General features: G+C 34.7%; 1 pseudogene; it reads right to left on the minus strand.

Annotated features, from left to right (window-relative positions):
- Positions 1-6256: 6256 nt before the first annotated feature.
- On the minus strand, positions 6257-7052 carry LOC107507060 (annotated as a pseudogene).
- Between the last annotated feature and the right edge of the window lie 17092 nt (positions 7053-24144).

Below are 24144 nucleotides of genomic sequence, written 5' to 3' on the forward strand. Positions count from 1 at the left end.
TTAATAGTTTGAATATTTGATTTCATTCCTTTCAGATTTATAAGGCTTGTGCTGAGACTTATGACAATAATCTAATGGGTTTATTATATAAAAGAAGAAGGTTACTGTCTTCTTTTCCCTGGCTGCCCTCAGGGTTCTGTCTTTGTTGTTGATTTTTGATAATTTTAATACAATGTATCTTGATGAATGTTTTTTGATTGAGATAATTGGTTGTTCTGTTGACTTCTTGAATTCCAAGATCTGGTTCATTCCTTAGATTTGAGAAATTCTATCAACTATTTTTTCTGAAAATGATTTCTAGTCCCTGCTCCTTTTCCTTGCTTTAGAGAATGCCCATATTTGTTTCCTCTCCCAATGGTATCAGCTAATTTTTGTATTTCTCTTTCATTATTTTTCATTTTGGTTTCTCTCCTTCCTTCTGATTTATTTCTAGATTTCTGTCTTTGATATCACTTATTCTTTCCTCCATTTAGTTCACTTTATTTCTCAAGCTTGTTATTTTTCACATCTTGCAGTGTGTTTTTCATCTTCAGAAGTTCTATTTGGTTCTTTTTGAGGGTTTTTGATATCCTTGCTGAAGAACTCATTCTGCTCATCTAGTTGTTTTTCAATTCCTAAAATTGTTGCTATGAATCTTTTCAGATCTCATTGATTTTTTTCATAAGAACAACCCTGAATTCTGTCATTTAAGAAGGCATTTTTCTTTTGTTCTCCAGTAGGTGGCATCTAAGCTTCTTGGATCCCTGCTTTATATAAAATAATAATGCCTTTCTTTTTTTCTTATAGATATTCAATTGTGCTTGCTACCCTCAGTCTCAGTCCCTGTCAGTGTTAGCGACAGGTGTCATAGTATTTGATCAGATTCCCAAGGGGCTACATGGTGTTCAGTCTCAGAGGATATGGACAGAGGGACCCTCTGGATTGGGGCATGAGGTCTGTCGCTCAGCTTCAGTTTTGCAACCAGGCTGGTAAAAATGAACTGTTGTTTCTCTGCTGTGCCCATGTCTCTTTTCTGTCCTGATGCCTGGGCACTGCCTCTGGCCACGCAGAGACAGCTCTCCTAGGCAGAGCTGTTTAGGGACCCCACTGCATATTACTCTTTCCCCTCCTCCTACAGAGAGCTCCATCTCGAAAAGCAGCTTCTTTGTTTCTTCCAATCTACCACCTGACTCCCAGGGTTCTGACCTGTGGTAGTTCTTATGTCCAGATTCCATGCTCAGATAGCGTGCTGGTGGGCAGGTTTTGTGGTTTTTTTTGTTGTTGTTGTTGTTGTTGTTGTTGTTGTTGAGTTTTAGATGTTCAGCTTAATTTTGTTTCAAGGCGAGAGACCTGGGGACATCTCTCATTCCTCCATGTTTCTAACTAATGTATTTTTTAAATTCAGAATCTGTTACAGCTAACGAATATTTTTACTAGTAAAATCTTCCCCAATTCACCTGAAAGGACAAGACTTTCTTGAAACTAATGACACTCACATATCCTTTTCCCAGAATGGTGAAATGTACTGAAAACTATATGAATCAGAGGAAACTAAATGAGACTGACTGAATGTTTGTTACAGGATATTTCAATGCATTTTGAGCCTTTACCAAGACAAATATTGGCAAGATTCAGACAACCATCTCTATTAAAATAACTATTGTTCATCCTTTGCTGCGACCTAAGAGTTGTCAACATTTTTTTAGACCTGATACACTACATGCTATCAACCCATTATACAGATTACTTTTAAAAATGGGGGCTTATAATTCCATGTACAAGTCCTTGTAATTCTCTTATTTTTCTAGTAAAGAAACCCACTGAGAAAGGATGGAGATTTGCACAGGATCTCATAGCTATAAAGACATCCTGTGGGTCTAAATCTACATGCCCTATTATTAGTTATTCCTGTTGACTGCCAATATTTTTCAGTGATAGATTTGTGTAGTGCCTTTTTATCATTCCCGTAAAAAAAAGACAATAAATATCTCTTTGCTTTCCACTTGGAAAGATAATGAGTTTTCTAGGAGAGTATTGTCCAAGGAATATACAGAGAAAGTCACTTATTTCTCTCGAAAACTAAAAACCGATTTGAATAACATTAAATATCCCAGAAATTCCACTCTAATTCAATGTGTGGATGACTTACATTTATGCTCTAAGATATATTAAACCCCCAAGAGGACACAATTTACCAATTACAATAGCCAGCCATAAAGAGAAATAAGGTCTCAAAGGGCAAGCTTCAATTCTGTTTACCCCAAGTAAAATATCTTGGATATCTAATATCTAAAGATGTGCTACAAATTAACCCTGAAATATTCAGAGGAATAATATTCTTTTCTCTCCTAAAAACAACAACAACAACAATAACAAAAACCACTTAGAGGATTCTGAGTCTGACTGGATACTGTCACAACTGGGTTCCAAATTTTTCATTAATGGCCTAGCCTCTATATGTCTTACTAAAATCAGTTTGATTAGACCCACTTCAATGAAACCCCAAAGGGAAACAAGCTGAAGAAGATCTAGAGGAAGTACCACCTAAAGCTCCTGCCTTGGGATACATTAATTATAAACTTTCTTCCTTTTTATACATGAAAATAAAGAAAATCCTTTAAGAGTATTAACTAAAACACATGGAGAATATCATAGATGTATAGGATACATAGTTAGCAATTAGACTCAGTAGCCAAAGGGCTCTCTCCCTGAATGCCAGCCATCTCTGCTACAGCCATGTTATGCAAACAAACAAAATAGATAGTTATGTTCCTCATTCTTTTAATCTTTACTGAACTCTCATCACACTCAACACTTCTCTGTCAGTTGATTGACTTATTATGAAGTACTCTTGCTTTCTGTGCCTAATATTGCTTTAACTGAATGTAACAGTCTTAACCCAGCAATTTTGCTACCTTCTTTGCAGGATGAAGACATCCATGACTGTGTTTTGCTTACTGACCACCTTCTTGTTCCTAGAAATGATTTACAGAAACTTCTTATTAATAATTCTGACTTAATTTGGTTTACAGATGGATTTTATCTTAACAATGAACAGGGACATTACCATGGAGGACATAACTAAAGGTTTTTATTTACCTGAATAAGGTTTTCCCAGCAAAATTAATTTTTCTAACTCAAGCTTGTCTGTCAATTGGCCAAAGATCAAATATTTACACTGATAGTTTTTATGCCTTTGGTGTAGCTCAAAACTTTGGAATGTTGTAGAAGGAGCAGGCTTTTTAACTTCCTCAGGGCTGCCCATACAGGAAGAAAATCAGGTTACAAAATTATTACATGGCATACAGCAGCCAAAACATTGGCAATTATTGAAATTGCAGGACATTCTAAAGCTCCCAACATGGAGGCAAAAGAAAATAATTTAGCTGACATTGCAGCTAAACAAACAGCCGCAAACAGCAAAATTATCCAGACATGACAATATTTCTTCTTCCTATTAAATTAAAAAAAAAAACTCTCTTTTACAGATCTAACAGACAGCTGCAGAAGAAGAAAAGAGGATATGGCAACAAAAAGGGAGAAACTTTGACCTAGAAAAACAGATATGGCTTGGACCCAATCAGAAACCAATCTTACCTATAGGGGCTCAATTACCTTTACTTCAACATATATATGAGCTAACACATTGGAGTCCTGAAAAGATGAAAATCTTCTTCTACTGTAGCTCATAAAGCATGTAGCAGATGTTCTATCATCCAAAACATAACCCTAGAAAGCCACTGCGCAGATCCCAAGGATGTTTCTCACTTCCTTTAGATGCATTTGAGGTATGGTAATTGGATTTTATCCAAATGTCACCGTCTCAAGATACAAATATGTGTTAATTATGATTGGTATGCTGTCTCACTGGGTTGAGGCATTCCTCTCCTAGCAATGGCCTTAATGATATAATAATTATTATTGGGAAGATAATCCCCAATTGAGAAATTCCCTCCAAGTTACATAGTGACTAAGGGACTCATTTCACTGGACAAATAATGCAAAATCTGCATGTAACATTTGGCCTGTGCTACATCATTTTCATTATGCTTATCACTCTAGTTCTCTAGATTTGTGGAATGTACAAATGGTAAAATTAAAACTCAACTAGGTAAATTTTCAGAAGTTGTTCATCTCCCTTATCCAAAAGCTCTCTCTTGTAATTCTTCTTAACCTAAGATCTACTCCTTTTGGCAAACAGTGTTTCTCCTCATTAAATAGTCACTAGCCACCCTATGCATCTAGATGAAAGGACATATAAACCAAACCTAACTGAAAAGGAGACATTCTGAATTGCTATCAAGGACTTATTAATCAGCTTAAAGAAACTGATAACTTAGTAACTGATTCACTTCACAGCCTGCTCCTCAGAGATAGACTTTAAAGACCATGACTTACATACAACCAGGAGTTTGCGTCCTTTGGAAAAGACAGCAATTAGAGATTTTTTGGGGGGGCTTTTCTCAAATCTTATTCTGATATAGCCCAACTGCTAATAATTCTAAAGGTGTATAAGATAACTTTTATGTTATTAATAATATTCATGGTTTCTCTTTTGAAATGTATAACAAATGTTATTGTGTGTTTTTGAGAGAAGTTAAAAAGAAGTAGTTTGTCCTAATAAGTTGGTTATTTCTGAAAGGATAAAAAGACAAAAACTAAGAAGGACAAGGAAAATTGTAGAAAGTTAGTGAAAAAATAATATCGGGAAGAGAATTTCATGTATTAACACTAGAATCCAATTATAGGAATATGCTTACTCCTAACTCAACAAAGACTAACTATATTAATTCAAATGGAGCTGAAGTGGTAATATTTTTAAAAATGGCCTTCTGTAAAAGCCACTGAAGAACAAGAAATTTATATCTGAAACTCTTACTCTCCTCCTGTCCTCTGAAAAAGTTTAGATGGTAATTGTAATTTATACCATGCTGTTCTTACAGCCTTGGCCCTGATTAAACTTCCAAGTTACAGTTTCCAATTGTATAACTTGCAGGAATCAGATTAATAATGAATGACACTTGAATACTTCCAATGGGAAGTAGATAGGCCATATTAAAATAACAACAACAACAACAATAATAATAATAATAATAATAATAATAATAAACAACAACAACAACAGTAAATGGGAACCCATCTCATGATAAAATTGTGAAAACTGAAGAGGTGTATGGAGTGCCCTCAAACTATAAGTAATTGTTATTATACTAGATGTAAAATACAGAAAAGTGAGAGAGACAGAAAAACTTGAATTCTGATAGATTGTAGGTTAGAAATGATCCAGTATTTTTTTTTTCTTAATGAAGGGTCATAAGACCTGACTGCTTTCCATTTACTTATCTTTCCCTTTTGAGAAAAAAATCCAGCTTTGACTTACATCCAAGATTACGGGCTTGTCTCATCCCCAGTGGTCCACCATTTCAGTAAGAAAAATAACACTAAGACTTCCTAGGAATGAGCCTTCTTAATACCATTGGACCACATTATTCAACCAAGAAGTTGGTTATTAATACATACTTTGGATTGATTTGTAACCAAAAGGGGGAAGTATGGATGAAAAAGGGGCCACATACTAAACCTGACAAGCTCATGAAAGGCCAGCATGGTGGGCCCTACAAACTCAGAGACCAAAATCAACCACATAGGATGGTCTGAGCATAAAAATTTCTAACTAAAAACAGGGAGATACATACTGGGCTTGTAGCTTTCTTGACAAAGGTCAACCTCAAGTGAGCCTGTCTATTTTCTTTTTGCATCTAAGATAATACACCCTTGGAATTTCAGAGTAATCTATTTTTTTCCAGAGCCCTCAGGACACAACCCACTGCACCAGAGCATGAGACCACAAAACCTTTCATGGTTATCTTGTCTCCAGAACACTATCTCTATGTGCCGTAATGTCAATTATTAACTCTCCTGTACCCACTATTCTAAAACAAATATGTATCCCTCCATGTTACTTTTTGTCCAGTCCCAGAGATTTCCCTGCTTCACTTTCTCCTTTTCCCTTAATCTACCACCAATGGATTTCATATAACCCTCCTTACATCTCCTCTTTTGATTCTAATGTATAAAATATGCTGCTAAACTTCCATTCTCTAGAGCACTTCTTAATCTATTGAGATTGTGCTTCCCAGCAATTGTCATCAGTTGGCTCAAATAAACTCACTAAAATTAAAAAAAAATCCATTCAAGAACCACTAGGTTGAGCCTCTGCCTCTGCTACTATCCTTGGTAGTGTTCACACAGATTATTGATATTGATCAGATACTAGTTAATTACTCGATTGACCGAAATGGTCAAGCAGACATACTTTTAAGTTATTAAAAATATTTTGCTGTTTGAATCCAGATTTTTGGATCTTTGACCAATACTTTTTGCTAAAGTCTTCATTAACATCCAGTGTTAAGATAAGCATTCTTGTAGATGAAGTTAGTTTTCAGCGTTTTATGCAGGAGCCGGCTTTCATACTTATAGTGAAGATTCTCTAAATATTCAGGAGGAATACCTTATTTTCATTTCTTTCTGGTCAATATATTCTACTCAAGCATTTCTATGGAGTGGCTCAAAGATATGATTCCATCCAGTTCAAGGCTTTGGCCAAACTGATTATTCATCCAGTCATGCCGGTTTTGATAAATTGTCCACTGTTTCATTCATGTAGTCAGATTTATACAAATTGGATGTAAAAATATACCTGTCACTTTACACAGATTGTTCAAAAAATAATACAGATTTCTCTGCATCTTTGAGATTGTCATTGAGAGAGCAAGCTAAACTCTATTAGACTGAGGCAAGCATATGACTGGAAGGTAAAAGACCATCATTCATGTTTCTCATACATCATATAAAGAATATTTCCACTACTATTCTGAGATGTTGTCAGTCCCTGGAATTTATCTCGCATACCTTGACTTTTACATCCCAATCCTGGCAAACTTATTTAAGGATATTCATAAATGTTGACTTCCCTGTAGCGATGTTCCCTTTAGCGGAAAATTTTTTTTGTTGCAGGTCTTCTCAGAACTGGTCACCACAGATAGGCAACTCTTCTTGAGTGAAGTGGCCATTCCTCATCTTGTAAGACCCCCAGCAGGTAGGGCAGGGATAGCTGGAAAGTGCTCAGAGGTGCCTGGGCCACCACCTTCTACCAACAAGGCCTGCCTTGCAGGCTGGACTCCAGCCTGTTTTAGGCAGTCAGCCTCACGGGTCTCCAGATTTGATTTTGATGTGAAAGACAGTGGCCAATCATGACTGGCCTACAGTGGGGACACTCACCCAGAGGGCAAGCACCCCCTCCCTGTGCTGATGATTTATTTTTAAGTCGGAGGATTCTAATAGCAGAAATTAGAATAAATCAGAAAGGAAAAAAAGACTAGAGGCAAGGAGGCAAGTTAGTAGGCCTTAGTAATTGCTCAAGGAAATGAAGATCTGAACTAAAAGTGACAGTGGGAATGGAGAAAGAGTAAATGGATGAAAGGGCAATGATAAACATAAAACTGACATACCTTGGCAAACTAGTGAATGTGAGGTACAACGTAGAAGGAATTTTATCAGCCATCTTCCTAAAGAGGAAGTAAGATCATATTTCTCATCTGCTTACAACCCTCTAAGAGCTTTCCAATACACTCAGAGTCTAAACTCTTCATTGACTTATATGAACATATAATCTGGTCCTAGCCTACTTCAGTTTCATTGCTCCTCAGCTTTATTTCTCTTCAATTTTTTTTATATAAAGCTCCAGCATTACTAAATTTTATTTCTCGTTTCAATGCCTGTGCACTTACTAGTTCTTTTGCTTAAAACACTCTTCCTTGAACTTTTGTACAGCCATTGTTTTCTCTCCATTGAGATCCCAAATCATAATCTCCCTCTACTGCCTTAGTGTTTACTGGCTCCCTACCAGCAGTAACACCCTCACCAACCCACAACGTTACTCTTTACATCACCATATTTGTCCTTTCTAGAGCGCCTATCAATATCAAAAATTATCTTTTTTGTGTTACATAATTATTGTCTCTTTTTCCCTACTAAAATGTCAGCTCCTTCTGGACAGAGATCCTCTTTGTCACCAGTGGCTACGATGTAATAGGCTTTCAAATAATATTTATTGAGCAGCTGATATATAGAAATACATTTATGTGTGTGCATATGTGTGTTTGCACATGTGTGTGTGCATATATATATATATGTATAATAAAAAGTTATGGTTTGAAATTAAAACTATTAGACATAGATAGCTTGCTATATCCAAGTGTGATTCCTGTGCTGAAGTAAAAAGTATTAATTTATAAGTCTAATAACAGAATCATTATATATTGAACTATACAAGAGATATAAATACTTTTAATAGAGAAGAATTTGAGATAGTCATCTAGAAATAAATTTCTAACCCACGACATCTAAAAAGAAACAAGCTGCATCTCAATTTTATCCAAGAAATTTATAGATTAAAAAACATATTTTGGAATTATGGGAAGAAAGGAGCTGACATGCTCATACCACCCACACCTAATATTTTTTATATTATTATGAAGTGGGATGATTTTTCTAGTAGGAGTGGTAGACATATTTCAGATAAGACTATTCTTTTTTTTTTTCAGGGAAACTTACTACCTGATAGAGTCTATTTTAGGATGATAAGGAGAAGATCTTCAGGTTCTACACCCCAAACCATGCTTCTTTACGTACCTTACAGGGTGGTCAAAAGGGCCGAATAAGTTAATGTTATTTTTAACAACTTTACCTATACTTCATTTATAAATCATTTTTGGATTTGAAATTTCATTCAGGGTCCAACATGAATCACTCTGAGTTCTGTATACCATCAGCAGAGTTTCAGTGACCTCAATAATTACTCTGTGCCAAAAGCAATATTGGATATGCTGGGGACATAGAGGTGATTGATCGTGATTTTAAAATATTAAATATTTCTACATTTTTTTGTAATTTAGAACTTAATTATTTTAAAAAACAATTCTATCACTTGGGAAAAAATGACTCTCTTCAAGGAAAATGTATTCCATCCAAAACTGACTACAGGCAATAGCACAATTCTTTAACAGATCTATGGATCTCACTATTAGAACCACATTTCCCAATGACACTGAAATAGGATAGGCACATCACATTACTGAGTAGCTTTGCTTCACCTTACCATGGTGCACCCTTGCCTGTAGGGCTCGCTCAGTGTGCTTCTACTTATTGAGGCTGTTGCAGCAATAGCATAAACAACATTAAATAGGAGTGATCTTTATTTTCAGGGAGACTTCAATGAAAATAAGTCTAATGAGCTCTGTTTCATGGCACTTTTCATTTCTGCCCCAGTAAACATATGCTAAAACCACTAATCCTGGGAAATTTAACAAATACTGAAACAACAAAGATAAGGCAGATCATTCCAGTGATGTTGCAAATGAAGAAACATACAAACGTATTTTAAAGAATTTTTTGAAGAGTCACAAAAATAACTGCCTTGAGTATTTGATAATTATCTGAACAAAATTCAATTCCATGATGAATGAGCAACACAGTTTCATTAAGATAATTTTATAGGTGATGCTTTTGTATAAATGGTTAGTTTATTGGATATTAAAAATAAAACAGGATTGTTAATGGTGTTTACAAAACAAAAACAAAACATTTTCTTTGCAAAATTTTTGAAGAGATTTGCATTTTATTCAGATAAAGTAAATCATGATGAAGTTGTGGAAATATTAAAAAGAATAACATAACATTAAAATAATTTAATAGTAATAATAGTGTTAGTGCCATTATCCGAATATGTTTGTTATCTTCAACATGAATGGACATTTATATAATTGATATGATAATTCACATATATTTAGTATTATTATATTTCACTCAGCATTACTCATTTTCAATTTTGTTTTATGTGGTCTTTTTAAATGTTTTATTAATATTTTTATTACAATTTTTTTCTTTCTTCTTTCTTTTTCTAACTCTTTTGAAATATAATAGACAATTAGTTGCTTGTATTTACATTGTACAATTCAATTAGTTTTTTCAATAATAGTTGGCATACAATATATTAGTTTCGGTTGTACAGCATAATGATTAAAGATTTACATAACTTACAAAGTGATCAACCCACTAAATCTAGTACCTGTCTTCCCTCTTACGTATTTTTTACAACATTGTTGACTATTTTCCTTATGCTATACTTCATATCTCCATGACTAGTTTGTATCTATCCATTTATACATCTTAATCCCTTTGCCCATTTTTGCCATCCCCCAAGCTTCCTCCCATCTACTAGCTCTCAAAATATTCTCTGTATCTATGAGTTTATTTCTGTTTTCTTTGTTGTTATTGATTTTGTTCTTTATATTCCACGTGTACATGAAAACATGTGATATACGTCTTTATCTAACATTTTAGTCAGCTCAATACCCTCTAGGTCCATCAAGGCAATATCTTTTTCCATTCTTTTTCTTTTAGTCTGTGCGTGTCTTTTAATTTGAAGTGGGTCTCTTGTAGGCAGCATAATAGTGGTCTTGTTTTCTTGCTTCTCTTTTGGTTGGAGTACTTAATTATTTTCCATTTAAGGTACTTGTTGAAAGGAATGTAGTTATTACCATTCTTTATTTGTGTTTTCATACAAATTTTTTCTTCTTAGAGAAATTCCACCAACATTTACTGTAATACTGGCTTGGTGTTGATAAATTCCTTTAGCTTATTTTTGTCTAGGAAGCTCTTCATTTGTCCTTTAACTTGAAATGATAAGTTTGCTGGATAAAGTATTCTTTGTTGTAGCTCCTGGGTTTTTATCATGTTGAAGATTTTGTGCCAAATCCTTCTGTCCTACATAGTTTCTCTTGAGAAATGAGCTACCAGTCTTATGGGTGCTCTCTTGTAGGTAACTGACTGCTTTTCTCTTGCTGCTTTTAAGATTCCCTCTTTGTATTTAACATTTGGCTTTTTAATTATGATGTGTCTTGGTGTGGGCCTCTTTGAATTCATCTTTTTGAGGACTCTGAACTCCCTGGGGTTCATCAGGCAAAGGAAATTTTCCATCATTATTTCTTCAAATAGCTCTTCAACTTCATGTTTTCCATCAGGTACCCCTATGACACAAATATTTTTACATTCAATTGTGTCCAACAGGCTCCTTAAATTATTACTATAGTCTTGACTTATTTTTCCCTTGCCATTCCCAATCCTCTATATCAGTGGTTCGATCATCTTCTTTATCCACTATGTTAATTCCCTCTAATATACTCTTTATCTCAGATAATATGTATTTCATTTCTGACTGGTCCCCCTTTATAATTTCCATTTCCATTTTTATGCTATTATCTCTTGGTTAAAGTTCTCACTGAGTTCATCTACACTTCTCCTAAGTTCACTGAGCATCTTATAACCAGTGTTTTGAACTCTGCATCTATTAGATTGCTTGACTCCATTATTCCTGAATCTTTGTTCTGTTCTCCACATGGTTTCTGCTTCTCTGTCTTCCTATTTGGCTGCCTTTCTGTGTCTGTTTTTATGTACTAAGCAAAGCTCCTAGGTCTCCCGGTCTTATTACTGTGGATTTGGTAGTAGGCATCCAGAGGTACAGTCCTGAGAAGGATTCAGGTGCAGGTCAAGTTTAGCCCCAGCCTGTGACCCCCCAAAGCCACCTATTAAGATTTGTCAAGCAATCCACAGATGTTGTGCTTATACTTGCCTCGAGAGACCATGCCTGAAACTGAAGTCAGCTACCACCAGTGCGAGTCTTGCAAGAGCACTCTACCCTCCAAGGACACAAATGGATGTAGCTTGGGTAGGGATGCAAGTTGGGGGAGATGGAGTTTCAAGGAATCCTCTGGGTGGAGCCACCTCTGTTTTCCAGTTCGATGTCATCTCAGCTATGGAGGAGCTGAGTCTGCACACTGGTAGGCGGAAGGGCTCAACAGAGAAACAATGGATACTGTCAGCACATCCACCCAGGAGATAGCCTTCCTTCTGACCCTTGCTCTGACAGCTTAGTGTTCCCCTGTAAGTCCATGGTACCCCCCGAGCAGCACACTCAGATCTGGTGCTCAGAGGGAGCAGGTTCATCACCAGGAAAATGAGTTCATAGGCATGGACCCTTTAAGAGGTATCTGCAGCTGCCCACTTCAGCTGCCACAGCCTCTGTCCCACTCAGCCACTCAGGATGGCAGCCTCATATCTTTGCCCCCTCATAACTCCTACCTTTACAGGGTAATTTCTTAGATTTCTCCCTAGTTGTAGTGTTTCTGTTCATCTAGGTCCCATGTGACTTTGCTTGCTCATTGTTCTGTGTTTCTGTCACAACTTTGATTTGCTCACAAGAGGGATGAACAAAGCCTCTATCGTTTATGCTAGTCTTCATAATTTTTTAAAATTTTTTAAAATTATTTTTTCAATAATTAAAATACTTTTCAGTTACAGTTGGTATACAATATGATATTAGTTTCAGATGTACAATATGGTAATTAGACTTATATGGTTATATGGTAATATAATTTAGAAAGTGACCACCCAATTAATTCTACTAACTACCAGCACCATACATAGTTATTATTACAATATTATTTTGTCCATCTTTCTAAATTTATTTCATGCCTTTATTTATATTTATTTTTATTTTTAATGTGTTTTTATTTATTTTATTTTTATTTTTTAAGTCTACTAGAATTTTTATTTATTTATTTATTTTTAACATTTTTTATGTTCCCCCACTCATCCCCTCTGATAACCAGTAGACTATAGTCCATGTCCATGAGTCTCTGTTTGTTTGTCCTGCTCATTTGTTACTTTTAGGTTTATACCCCACATTTAAGGGATTTAATGTGATTGTCAATTTTTTCTGTCTACCTTATTTCACTTGTATGATTATTCCAAGGTCCATCCATGTTGTTGCAAATGGCGGTATTTCATCTTCTTATGGCTGAGTAATATTCCATTATATTATGTATCACAGCTTCTTTAGCCAATCATCTATCATAAGACACTTTGGTTGCTTCCATGTCCTGGCCCCTGTAAATAATGCTGCTATGAACATTGGTGTGCAAATATCTTTTTGGATATGAGTTTTCAAGTCTTTTGTGTAAATACCTGGTAGAAGGATTGCTGGATCACATGATAGATCAGTCTTTACTTCTTTGAGGAGCCTCTATACTGTTTTCCAAAATGGCTATACCAATGGCTACTACCAGCAGTGTATGAGGATTTCTAATTCTCCACATCCTCTCCAATATTTGTTATTACATATCCAGGTGATTATAACCATTCTAACAGGTGTGAGAGGATTTCGCATTGTAGTTTTGATTTGATTTCCCTAAGCTAGTGATGTTGAGCATCTTTTCATATATTTGTTGGCCATTCATATGTCCTCTAGAGAGAAGAGTCTGTTCAGGTCCTCTGACCATTTGTTGATTGGATCGTTTGTGTTTTTATTGTTATTGAGTTGCATGAGTTCTTTGTATATTTTGGATATTAGGCCCTTATCAGAGGCATTGTTTGAAAATATATTTTCCTATTCAAATGGTTGTCTCTTTACCTTGTTGACGATGTCTTTTGCTGAGCAGAAGCTTTCTAGTTTGACGTAGTCCTATTCATTTTCTTTTACTTCCTTTGTCTTCGAGGTTAAATTCATAAAATCCTCTTTAAGTGCAAGGTCTTTGAGTTTCATTCTTATGTTTTCTTCTATGCATTTCATTGATTCCAGTCTTATATTCAGGTCTTTAATCCATTTTGAGTTAATTTTGGTGTGTGATGATAGACAACAGACTAGTTTCATTCCTTTGCAGGTGGCTTTCCAAATTTTCCCAGCACCATTTATTGAAGAGGGTTTCCTTACTCCACTGCATGTTTTTGGCTTCTGGTTGAAAATTATTTGGCTATATAAATATGGATTTATTTCTGGACTCTTGATTCCATTTCACTGGTCCAAGTATCTCTTTTGCTGCCAATACCATATCATTTTGATTTGAGGTCATGCAAAGAGATGCCTCCAGCATCATTTTTTTTTCTCATGATGGTTTTGGTAATTCAAGGTTTTTGTGCTTCCATATGAATCTGATGATTTTTTATTCTATTTCTTTAAAAAATGCCAATGGGATTTTGATGAGGATTACATTAAATCTGTATAATGCTTTAGGTAATAATGCTATTTTTACTATGTTGATTCTTCCAATCCAAAAACATAATATCTTTCCATTAGTGTCTTCTTCAATTTCCTTCAATAGGACCTTACAGTTGTCATTACATGATGCCTTTACATTGTTAGATTTATTACTAGGTATTTTATGTTTTATATTGCAATTGTAAAGGAATCATTTATTCCATTTCTTTTTCTGACACTTTGTTATTAGAGTATAGGAACTCTATGGGTTTTTTAGCATTGATTTTGTATACAGAAACTTTACTATATTTACTTATTGTTTCTAGTAGTGTTCTTGTTCTATGTAGGGTTTTCTATAAAGAGAATCATGTCATCTGCAAATAGTGAGTTTGACTTCTTCGTTTCCTATTGGGATAAATTTTATATCTTTCTCTTGCCTGATTTCACTCACTAGGACCTCCAATGTTATATAGAATAACAGTGGCGATAGTGGACAGCCTTGCCTTGCTGCTGATCTTGGAAGGATTTTAGTTTTTCTCCATTAAGGATGTTGGCTGGGTTTTGTCATATATGGCCTTTATTATATTAAAGTGTTTTCCTTCAATACTGATTTTAAGTGTTTTGATTATAAATGGATGCAGTTTCTTGTCGAAGGCTTTTTCTGCGTGATTGATATGATCATATGAGTTTTATTTTTTAATCTGTTTATGTGGCATATCACATTAATCAATTTGCATATCTTTAACCATCGCTGTGCCCCTGGGAAGAAGCCCACTTCATTGTGGTATAGAATATTTTTAATGTGTTGCAGTATTTAATTTGCTAGTATCTTATTTAGGATTTTTGCATCTGTATTCATGAGAAATATCTGTCTGTAGTTTTTGTTTTTTTGTGTTATCTTTACCAGGTTTTGTTATCAGGGTGATACTAGCCTCATAAAATAAGTTGGGAAGTATTACCTCCTCTTAGATTTTTTGAAAGAGTTTGAGGAGAACAGGTATTAAATCTTCATTGAATATTTGAAGGAATGCAGTGGTGCAGCCATGTGGTCCGGAACTTTTACTTCTTGGTAGGTTTTCGATGATTGTTTCAATATCCATACTGCTGATAAGTCTATTTAGATGTTCCAGTTCTTCTTGATTCAATCTAGGAAGGTCATATTTTTCTAAGTACTGGTCTATTTCTTCTAGGTTATTAAATTTGGTGTTATATACTTTTTCATAATATTCTTGTATGATCCTTTGTATTTCTGCAGTGTCTCGTAATTTTAACTTTCATTGTTTATTGGTGTTCTTTTTATGTTTTCTTTAGTTAGTTAGGCCAGAGGCTTGTTAATTTTATTAACCTTCTCTAAGAAACCAGCTCTTTGTTGCATTAAGTTTTCTTTCATTTTTTTTTGTTTTCAATTTCATTTATTTCTATTCTAATTTTTATTGTTTCTTTCCTTCTGCTGTCTTTAAGCTTCATTTGCTCTTCTATTTACAGTTTTTTAAGATAAAGCTTTAGGTTGTTTATCTGGGCTCATTCTTATTTTTGGAGGTAGGCCTGTAATGATATGAACTTTCTTCTTATGACCACTTTTGCCATATGCCACAAGTTTTGATATGTTGTACTACAATTATCATTTGTTTCTGTGTATTTCTTGATCACCTTTTTTATTTCTTCTCTGATCCAGTTATTCTTCAGCAGTATGTTGTTTAATCTCCATGAATTTGTGGTTCTTTCCACTTCCTTTATACAGTTGATCTCTAGTTTATGATTAGAGAATATGTTTGGTATGATTTCAACCCTCATATTTTTTGAGGCTAACTCTGTGTCCCAAGATGTGGTCAATCCTTGAGAAAGTTCCATGCACACTAGAGAAGAATGCAGAAGCAGCTGTTTTGGGATGAAAGGCTCTGTAAATGTCGATTATGTCCAGTCAGTCTAATGTATCATTTAAAGATGTTATTTCCTAATTGATTTTCTGTTTGGATGATCTGTACATATCTGACAGTGGGGCAAAACAATACTACGATAGTGTTTTTATCTGTTTCTACCTTTAGTTCTGTTAGTAATAACTTTATATATTTCAGGGCTTTCTGATTGGGAGCATAGATATTAATGTGTATATCTACTTGGTGCATGATTCCCTGTATGATTATGAAGTGTCCCTCAGTATATTTCTTTACCTTTTTTAGTTTGAAGTCTATTTTGTACAATAGTAATACCACTCCTTTGGCTTTTCACTGAATGCTATTTGCCTGGAATATCATTTTCCACCCTTTAACTTCGAGTCTATATTTGTCTTTGCAGCTAGATGAGTCTCCTGGAGGCAACATATGGTTGGCATATTTTTTGATCCAATCTGCAACTCTGTGCCTTTTTATTGGTGAGTTTAGTTGATTAACATTTAGGGTGATTAATGAAATATGAGGTCTTCTTATAGCCATTTTATCTTTTGCTTTCTGGTAGCTCGGTGTTTCCATTGTTTCCTTGTCTTTGTGTTTCTATTTTCTTTATTTTAGTTGGTTTTTGTGGGTTTTCTCTCTGGCCCTTCTTATTTTTTTTCATATACTTTGGTTCTGAGTCTTTAGCCTGTGGTTACCACTCTGAATATGTATAGAATAGTTATATATAGAGAGAGAGTCATACCTTTTCTTCTGTGTGTGCCTTATCTCCACTCCCCTTTGTGAATCTGGATCTCCGAATCCTCCCCTTTTAAGTCATTGTTGTTTCAATTTGTTTCTATGTATGCTGAATGTTCACTACTATCTTGCTATAGCAAATCTCTTCTTATTTTAATCTTATAATGCCCTGTTCCTAGTAAGGGTTGCATTCTTTTTCTTTTATCAGCCTGCTAGTCACCTTACTCTTGATTATGTTTTATTTCTTTTTGTCATTTTATTTTAGGTGAGCTGATCCCTGTCAATATTTCTGTAGTGCATGCCTCATAGTAGAGAATTTCCTCAATTTTTGTATGTTTGGAAAGGTCTTAATTTCTCCTTCATATCTAAAGGAGAGCTTAGCTGGATACATTATTCTTGGCTGATAGTTCCTTTCATTTAATACTTTGAATATTTGATTCCACTCCTTTCTGGCTTGTAAGGTTTGTGCTGAGACGTCTGACAATAATCTAATGGATTTTACTTTATAGGTTACCATCTTCTTTTCCCTGGCTGCCCTGAGAATTCTTTGTCGTTTATTTTTGATAACTTTAATACAATGTATCTTGGTGAAGGCTTTTTTGCTTTGAGATAAGTGGGTGTTTTATTGACTTCTTGAATCCTAAGCTCAAGTTCATTCCTTAGATTTGAGAAATTCTCGTCAACTATTTGTCTGAAAATGCTTTCTAATCCCTGCTCCTTTTCTCCCCTTCAAGTATTCCCATTATTCTTGTTTCCTCTCTCTATGGTATCAACTATGTCTTCTACTTCTCTTTCATTATTTTTCATTCTTCAGTTTCTCTCTTCTTCCGATTCACTTCTAGATTTCTGTCTTCATTGTCACTGATCCTTTCCTCTTTTTTGTCGACTTTATTTCCCAAGCTTGTTATTTCATTTTTCACGTCTTGCAGTGTGTTCTTTATCTTCAGAAGGTCTGTTCTGTTCTTTTCGAGGGTTTCAACCTCCTTGCTAAAGAACTCATTCTGCTCATCTAGTTGTTTTTTTATTTGCTGTAATTTTTGATATGATTAGTTTTGGATCTTATTGAGTTTTTTTTAGAAGTATCACCCTGAATTCTATGTCATTTAAGTCATATATTTCTATGTCTGTAAGTTTATTTTCTGGAGATTTTTCTTTCTTTCTTTCAGAGCCGCCTTGTCACCTTGGTTTTCATGATGTTTAATGGACCATTTCTCTACCTGGGCATTAATGAAAGTGTGTTCTGCCTTTTTTTTTCCAGAAAGAAGATTTATTACATAATTGTCCCTAGCTTGTTGCAAAGAAAGTGTTTTTGTTTTGGTTTCCAATAGGTGGCATCTAAACCTCTTGGATCTCTGTGTTATATAAAGTTTTAATACTGACTTTTTTTTTCTTTATAGATGTTTAATCACAATTGCTACCCTCAGTCTCAGTTTCTGTCAGTGCTAGCGGCAGTTTCGGTAGCATCTGCTCAGATTCTCCTGGGGCTTAGCGGCCTTTCGTCTTGGAGGGTGGTGGAAGAGACCCTCTGAGTTGGGGGATGGGGAGTGCGGATCATCCTCTGTTTTGCATTCACAGATGGTAAAAATCAACTGGTGTTTCTCTGCTGTCCTCAATTTTCTACTATTCCCTTTTCTCTGCATTCTGCCCTGATAACTGGGCACTGCCGCGAGCCACGTAGAGCTCACAGCACTCTCAGGCAGGTTTGTTCAGGAAACTTGCCTGACATTTTCCATACCCCCTCCTCCTACAGGGAGTTCCTGTGGCAATGAGAGGCAGCTTCTTTGTTTCACCAAGTCCACTGCCTAACACCTGGGGTTCTGACCTGTGTTAGCTCTTAAGCACAGATCTCACACTCAGACATGCTGGTGTGTAGTTCGGGTGTTTTTGTTGAGTTTTAGATACTCAGCTTATTGTTGTTTCAAGAGGAGAGATCTGGGAATGTCTCTTACTCTGCCATGTTTAATCCAATCCTCAATATTATTAACTATATTTCTTATGCTATACTTTACATTCCCATGACTATTTGATAACTACCAATTCGTACTTCTTTTTATTTTATTTTTAATTTTTGATTTTTTGGCGACATTGCTTAATGAAATCCAGTAAGTTTCAGGTGTACAATTTAACAGTAATACATATATACATATATATATGTATTATATATATATGTACACACATACATTTTGTGTTCACCTTGTATAGTTAGATTTCTTTCTGTCACCACATATTTAATCCCTTTACTCCATTTACTTCTCTCATCCCCACTCCTCCCCTACACTCTGGTAACTACTAGTCTATTGTCCATGTCCATGAGTCTCAGTTTGTTTGTCTTGTTCATTTGTCGGTTTTAGGTATAAGTCCACATATAAGGGATATTATAGGGTTTCAACTTTTTCTGTCTGGCTTATTTTGCTTAGCATGATTATCTCAAAGTCCATCTACATTGTCACAAATGGCAGCATTTCATCTCTTCTTATGGCTGAGTAATATTCCATTGTATATATACCACAGCTTCTTTAGCCAATCATCTATCATAGGACACTTCAGTTGCTTCCATGTCCTGGCCACTGTGAATAATGCTGCTATGAACATCGATGTGTAAAAATCTTTTTTGGATATGAGTTTTCAAGTCTTTGGGGTAAATTCATTAGAAGAATTACTGGATCATATGGTGTATCAATACTTACTCTTTTGAAGAAGCTCCAGACTATTTTCCATAGTGGCTGCACCAATTTGCACAGTCACCAGCAGTGAATGAGGGTTCATTTTTCTCCACATCCTCTCCAATACTTGTTATTACTTCTCTTGTTGATTACAGCCATTCTAACAGATGTGAGATGATATCTCATTGTGGTTTTGATTTGTATTTTCCTAATAGTTTGCGATGTTGAGCATCTTTTCAAATATTTGTTGGCCATTTGTATGTCTTCTAGAAGGAAGTGTCTGTTCAGGTCCTCTGCCCATTTTTTGATTGGGTAGTTTGTTTTTGTTTTTGCTGTTGTTGTTATTGAGTTGTATGAGTTCTTTGTATATTTTGGATATTAAGTCTTTATAGGAGGTGATGCTTGCAAGTATATTTTCCCATTCAGATGATTTTCTCTTTACCTGGTTAATGATGTCTTTTGCTAAGCAGAAGCTTTCTAGTTTAATGTAGTCTCATTCATTTATTTTTGCTTTTACTTCCCATGCTTTTGAGATCAAATTCATAAAATCCTCTTTAAGTCCACGGTCAATGAGTTTACTTTCTACATTTTCTTGTATGCATTTTCTTGTTCCAGGTCTTATATTCAGCTCTTGAATCCATTTTGAATTAATTTTGGTGTGTAGTGAAAGACAACAGTCTAGTTTTATTCTTTTACAGGTAGCCTTCCAATTTTCCCAGCACCATTTATTGAAGAGGTTTTTTATTTCTCCACTGCAGATTTTTGGCTTTTTATTGGAAATTATATGCCCATATAAACATGAATTCATGTCTGGATTCTCAATTCTATTCCACTGGTCCGTGTGTCTGTTTTTCTGCCAACACCATGTCGTTTTAATTATTGTCAGTTTGTAGTATAATTTGAAGTCAAGCAGAGTGATGCCTCCAGGCTTGTTCTTTTTTTTCTCATGATAACTTTGGCAGTTTGGGGTCTTTTGTGCTTCCATAAAAATCTGATGTTTTTTTTTGTACTATTTCTTTAAAAATGTTGATGGGATTTTGATGGGGATTGCATTAAATCTGTATAATGCTTTAGATAATAAGATCATTTTAACTATGTTGATTCTTCCAATCCAAGATCACAGAATATCTTTCCATTTCTTTGCATCTACTTCAATTTTTTTAATAGGATCTTATAGTTTTCATTACATAGGTCCTTCACATGTTTCATTAGATTTATTCCTAGGTATTTTATTCTTTTTGTTTCAATTGCAAAGGGAATTATTTTTTTTCATTTTTTTTTCTGATGCTTCATTATTAAGGTATAGGAATGCTATGGATTTTCGAACATTGATTTTGTATCCAGAAACTTTGCTGTATTTGCTTACTGTTTCTTGCAGTGTTCTCCTGGAAGCTTTATGGTTTTCTAAAAAGAGAATCATGTCTTCTGCAAATGGTTATGGTTTAACTTTCTCGTTTCCTATTTGGACACCTTTTTGCCTGATTGCATTCACTAGGACCTCCAATGTCATATTGAATAACATTGGCAATAGTAGACAGCGTTGCCTTGTTCCTGATCTTAGAGGGAAAGTTTTTAGTTTTTCACTACTAAGCATAATGTTGGCTGAGGGTTGCGACATATGGTCTTTATTATGTTAAGGTAACTACTATCTTTTTTTACCGATTTTATTAAGTATTTTGATTATAAATGGATGCAGTTTCTTGTCGAAGGCTTTTTCTGCTTATATTGATATGATCATATGATTCTTAGTTTTTAATTTGTTTATGTGGTGTATCATATTAATCGATCTGCATATGTTGAACTATCTCTGTGACTCAGGAACAAAACCCACTTGATTGTGGTGTATAATCTTTTTAGTGTGTTGCTGTATTCAGTTTGCTAGTATCTTATTTAAGATTTTTGCATCTGTGTTCATTAAAGATATTAGTCTGTAATTTCCTTTGCGTGTTGTCTTTACTGGGTTTTGTTATCAGGGTAACATTGGGCTCATATAATGAGTTGGGAAGTATTGCCTCCTCTTCAATTTTTTGAAAGAGTTTGAGGTATAAAATCTTTGAATATTTGGTAGAATTCACTAGCAAAGCCATCTGGTACTGGAATTTTACTTCTTGGTAGGTTTTTGATGATTATTTCAATATCCAATATCAATATTTAATATTGGTCTATTTAGATTTTCCAATTTTTCTTGATTCAGTCTAGGAAGGTTGTATCTTTCTAAGTACTGGTCTATTTCTTCTAGGTTATTAAATTTGGTGTTATATACTTGTATATAGTATTCTTGTATCATTCTTTGTATGTCTTCTGTGTCTGTTATAATTTCCCCTCCTTCGTTCCTGATTATTTGTGTCTTTTGTCTTTTTTCTTTAGTCAGACTAGCCAGGGATTTTTCTATTTTATTAACCTTCTCAAAGAATCAGCTCTTTGTTGCATTTATTTTTTTATCGTTTTTTGTTTGTTTGTTTGTTTCCAATTTCATTTATTTCTGTTCTAGTTTTGATTATTTCTTCCCTTCTGCTGACTTTAGGCTTCATTTATTCTCCCTTTTCTATTTTTTTTAAGATGAATCATTCAGTTGTTCATTTGGACTATACTTGTTTTTTGAGATAGGCCTGTAGTGATATTAACTTTTCTCTTTTACTACTTTGTGGTTTCTCATAAGTTTTGATATCTTGAACTATCATTTTCATTCATTTCTGTATATCACTTGATCTCTCTGTTTATTTCCTCTCTTACCCAGTCATTCTTCAGTAGCATATTGTTTAATCTCCATGTATTTGTGGTTCTTTCTGCTTTCTCTTTACAGTTTAACTCCAGATTCAATGCATTATGATCAGAGAATATGTTGGTATGATATCAATCCTCTTATATTTGTTGAGGCTATCTCTGTATCCCAGTATGTGGTCAATTCTTGAGAATGTTCCATGTGCGCTAGAGAAGGATTTATAAACATGTTTTATGAAGAAAGGTTCTGTAAATGTCAATTATCTCCAGTTGGTCTAATGTGTCATTTAAAGATGTTATTTCCTTATTGATTTTCTGTTTGGTGATCAGTTTATATCTGACAGTTCCCCTACTACAATTGTGCTTTTGTCTGTTTTCCCTTTGTTTTGTCAGTAATTGCTTTGTAAATTTTTTCAGATCCCTGATTGAGAGCATAGATATTAATAAGTGTTATGTCTTCTTGGTATGATTCCCTGTATCATCATGAAGTGTCCCTCAGTTTCTTTCTTTAACTTTTTTAGTTTGAAGTCTATTTTGTCCTATATTAGTACCACTCCTCCCGCTTTTTTTCCGAATGCCATTTGCTTGAAATATAATTTTTTCACCCTTTCATTTTGAGTCTATATTTGTCTTTGGAACTAGGATGTATCCCTTTGAGGCAACATACGATTGTGGTTTTTATTTTGATCCAATCTGTAACTCTGTGTCTTTTTATTGGTGAATTCAATTTATTTACTTTTAGGATGATTATTGAAATATAAGATCTTCTTATAGACATTTTATCTTTTGCTTTCTGGTAGCTTGGTATTTCCATTGCTTCCTTGTCCTTGTATGTCTGGTTTTTTTTTTTTTTTTTTTTACATTTTGTTTGGGTTTTGTGGGTTTCCCCACTGGTCCTTCTTATTTAATGCCATATACTTCAGTTCTGAATCTTCATACTGTGGTTACCATTATGAATATGCAAAGGACTGTTTATATATATATATATATATATATACACACACACAGTAGTCTATTTTCTTCTGCATGTGCCATTCCCTTTTGTGAATATGGATCATTGCATCGCATCTTCTCTTTTACAGTCATTGTTGTCTCAATTTGTCCCTATGTATACTGAATGTTCAATACTATGTTGCTATACCAAATTTCTCTGTATTGATTAAGCTTATAATGCACTGTTCATAGCAAGTGTTACACTCCTCTGCTTCTATCTATCTGCTAGTCACCTTACCTCTAGTTATTTTTTTTATTGTTATTTCTTGTAGGTGAGTATACTCCTTTCCATACATCCTGTAATGCATGCCTCATAGTGAAGGATTCCCTCAATTTTTGTATGTTTGGAAAGGTCTTTATTTCTCCTTCATATCTAAAGGAGAGCTTAGCTGGATACATTATTCTTGGCTGGTAGTTTCTTTCATTTAATACTTTGAATATTTGATTCCATTCCTTTCTGATTTATAAAGTTGTGCTGAGACATCTGACCATAATCTAATGGGTTTTCTTTTATAAGTTACCATCTTCTTTTCCCTGGCTGTCCTCAGAGTTCTGTCTTTGTCATTGATTTTTGATAATTTAATACAATGTGTCTTGGTGAAAGCCTTTTTGAGTTGAGATAATTGGGTGTTCTGTTGACTTCTTGAATTCCAAGCTCTGGCTCATTCCTTAGATTTGGGAAATTCTCATCAACTATTTGTCTGAAAATGCTTTCTAGTCCCTGCTCCTTTTCCTCGCCTTCAAGAATGCCCATTTTTCTTATTTTTCTTATGTTTCCTCTCTTGATGGTATCAGCTATTCTTGTATTTCTCTTTCATTATTTTGTTTATTCTTTGATTTCTCTTTTTCTGATGTATTTCTAGATTTCTGTCTTCAATATCATTGACCCTTTCCTCCATGTGGCTGACTCTATTTCCCAAGCTTTTTATTTTATTTTTCACATCTTGCAATGTGTTCTTCATCTCCAGAAGTTCTATTTGGTCTTTTTTGAGGTTTCAATCTCCTTGTTTAAATACTCAGTCTGATGATCTAGTTGTTTTTTCAAGTCCTGCAATTGTCGATATGC

The sequence above is a fragment of the Rousettus aegyptiacus genome, unplaced genomic scaffold (assembly GCF_014176215.1).
Source record: "Rousettus aegyptiacus isolate mRouAeg1 unplaced genomic scaffold, mRouAeg1.p scaffold_m13_p_13, whole genome shotgun sequence".
In the NCBI taxonomy this organism is placed as follows: domain Eukaryota; kingdom Metazoa; phylum Chordata; class Mammalia; order Chiroptera; family Pteropodidae; genus Rousettus; species Rousettus aegyptiacus.